The following is a 3387-nucleotide window of genomic DNA, read 5'->3' as shown; positions in this document are numbered from 1 at the left end:
GCTCAGCCCACCAGGGGGCAGGGCTGGCTGGCATGTGGTGCTGGGGGATTGAACCGCGGTCCCCGATGCTTTTGCTAAGCTTGTTCTAAGTAGGTACTTTTAGACCACTGAGCCATCTCTCCAGCCCCTTGATTCTTAATTGAGACACTCTGTTGACTCTCTTTCATAAGCCCTTTTTGTTAGCATTCTTTATACTTAACCTAGTAGTTCAGACATGAGTATAAATAGAATAGATTGGAATTGGGCAGATAGGTGACTGATTACCCTGACTAGCCCATAAATTAGATGTTCCGTTATCTCTAATGTAATGAAGGTAAGCTTTGTGGGGGTATTAGGGCCAAGAGAAGAGAATTTAAATCTATCTTTTTCTTCCTCTCCCTTCCCTTCCCCTCCCCTTCCCTCCCCTCTCTTCCTTCTCTTCCCCTCTCCCCCCCCTCCCTCCCTCCCTCCCTCCCACTTGCCTGCTTGCTTGCTTACTTGCTTGCTTTCATATATGGTCTCACTACAACTTGGACTCGTAGTGATCTTCCTGTTTCAGCCTCCGCAGGGCTGGGATTACAGGCATGCGCCACCAAGCCTGGTTACAGTGGCCAGCACAGCATGCAGTACTGGAGATCAGACCTGGGTGGCAGGTGCTTAGACTGTTGAGCTATCTCCCCAGCCCAAGGGTTGGGTCACTCATTTTGGTTGAATGCATCCCACACTGATGATGAGTGAAATCACAATATTGTTCATACATGTGAGTTCATTTCTTGATGAGTTGTGTGGCATATGTCTTCAATGTATATCTGAGGATTTGAGCCCAGAAAACATCCATTTTTAAAAGATGCTTAGTGCTGTAAAGTACTAAAGAGGAGTTCTTTACGTGCAATTGGCAGCCTCAGAAACAGGATAGTTAATTCCTACTATTTCATTCTGACCCTTACCTAATGCTGGAAGTCTGCCCCCACCATCCTCATCCACAGTTTTTCTGCCATTCTTTGTTAGCCCAGGACTTGTCCTTAAGAAAAGTTCTTATGACATTTTTTAGTGTCCTGTGTTGGTGCAATAGCTTTATCTCCTTTGCTTGTTGCCAAATTCAGAAAGCTATGTAAAATGATGCCCTGGCCCATCTCCTTATTTCTATCTATCCAGGTCCTTTCTGCTCATGACTCTCCATTGTACCATGTTGAGGAGGCTTGACAAGGAGTTTTAGAGCACCCTATGCCTCATCTACTCTTTTCTGGATGACTTTTTAGGAATTGACTTCTGTCCCTTTCTACTCCATCTTTATGATGTTTAAAATACTTGATTTTCATGTTTAAGTTCGCATCTGCAGACAAGAGGCAAAGATTTTTCTCTGGGTATTTTTAAACACTAACTGATTAGAGTGGTCTATTCTACTTGATTCTCAGTGAAAAGAACAAAACCAGAAAACCAGGTGGTACACTTTTTAAAGTTGGGGAAGGTCATTTTCTCCACTCTCTTTAGAATTCATATTTAAAAAGGGTAAAAAGCCATCTTCCTAAGTGTGTGTGTGTGTGTGTGTGTGTGTGTGTGCATGTTGTCCCCTTTTCACATTTTAGTAAATATTAATCAAAGTACAAACATCCCATTTGTAGGAAAAAATGTATTTGATTTTTTTCACAGTTCCTCAAAACTCATATATTTGGATATTGTCATAAATTATCTGCATTGCCAAAAGTAAAGCAGACATTACTAATATAGTACTCTTTGGGTTCTGCTTAATTAGATGTCAGTCTGATTGTAAATGAAATGGGCTTTTGGAAAGTGAAGTTAAGCTGATAGGAAACTTTGTCTGCTAATTGAAGAAGAATAGGCTAAAAACCTTTATGATGCAGTGTCTCCATAGGTTGCTTGAATTTCCTTCAGAGAGGGATTTGTCTCAATTGTTCCTTCTTTCCTTTCTCTCTTTTGTTTTCCTTCCTTCCTGCTGCTCCTCCCCCAATCCCTCCCTTCCCTTTTTCTCCTTTTTATTCTGAGTGCCTTTGTTGTGGCAGCTACCTGCACTGTCATCACTAGACAGTAGCAAGGTTTGGTAGATTTTGCGGTGACTTTGAAAAAAGCATTTTATTCCCAGATTATTTTTCTTTTTCTGATTTGTGTTCTACTCTGAAAATATTAGTGTTTCTTAAAAAATGAAAAAACATGAAATCTTTTGTTTTAGTCTTATCTTAGCTGTTTGTTACATCTTAAGATACTTTTAATCTTACAGTCCATTATTTTATGCACTGCTTCATGTGCTTACTAAGACAAATGTCTTTTTAAATCATTTATATAATCTAATTTCAGAAGTTTTAAAAGATGTTTGTCTTAGCACATGGAGATATACTCATGCAATTACAAACCACAATGAAGTACTACCTCACAAGTATTAGTATGGTTCTTATAAGGAAGGAGAAACAAAATAGTAATATTGGTGAAGATGTAGAGAAATTAGAACATTTGTGCAGTGCTGGTAGAACTGTAAATTGGTTTACCACTTATGGACACAGCATACAAATTCCTCAAAAAATTAAAAATAGGATTGCCATATTATCCCAACAGTGCTTGAGTGTACAACCAGGAAAGCCAAAGCAAGGACTCAAAGAAGTATTTATATATTCATGTTCATAATAGCATTATTTACAAAAGGAAGGCAGATCTGACACATATTACAACATGTATAAATCTTGAGGACAGTATACTAAATCAAAGAAGTAGTCAAAGTGACAGCGGTGATTGCACTTATAAAGATGAGTATCACATTCAGAGACAGGATGTAAGTGGTTGCTAGGGGCTGAGAAGAGAGAAAATGGGGTTACAGTTTCATGGGTATAGTTTCAGTTTTGCACTGTGAAAATAGTTCTGGAGATGAGTGGTGGTTTAGGTATTTACCCAACAAAATGAACCTACCTAATGTTACTAAAGTGTACATTTTAAACTGGTATTTTTTTTTTTTTATGTATTTTAATACAATTAGAAGGTCTTTAAATGTCTTAGGATCAGTGAAATAGGTATGTTGCAACTAGTTTTCAGTAAATTCTTTAAAGGGTCATTTAAAAAATAGATTGCTAAGGGCCGGCCAAATAGCTCAGCAGATTAAAATGCCTGCAAGCAGGCACAGGAGCCAGGGGTTCAATCCTGGGCCTGCCATGGTGGCGTGGGCCTGTAATCCCAACTCTTGGGAGGCTGTAAACAGGCGGAACAGGCGGATCACTATGAGTCCAATCTAGTAGTGAGACCTTGAATATCCTGTAGACCCTTCCCTAAAAAATACCAAAAAAGGGCTGGTGAGATGGTTCAGTGGTCTAAAGCACCTACTTAGAACAAGCTTAGCAAAGCACATGGACCACAGTTCAATCCCCCAGCACCACATGCCAGCCAGCCCTGCCCCCAGGCAGGCTG

General features: G+C 39.8%; 1 protein-coding gene across 3 annotated transcripts in view; it reads left to right on the top strand.

Moving 5' to 3' along the window:
* The window catches only part of Nup93 (nucleoporin 93), a 139229-nt gene that overhangs the window by 81524 nt on the left and 54318 nt on the right, over positions 1-3387 (top strand). The window lies entirely within an intron of this gene.

Source organism: Octodon degus, unplaced genomic scaffold (assembly GCF_000260255.1).
Source record: "Octodon degus isolate 3935 unplaced genomic scaffold, OctDeg1.0 scaffold00011, whole genome shotgun sequence".
Lineage (NCBI taxonomy): Eukaryota > Metazoa > Chordata > Mammalia > Rodentia > Octodontidae > Octodon > Octodon degus.
Note: the sequence above shows the minus strand (reverse complement) of the source record. Positions and strands in the feature narration are given on the sequence as shown.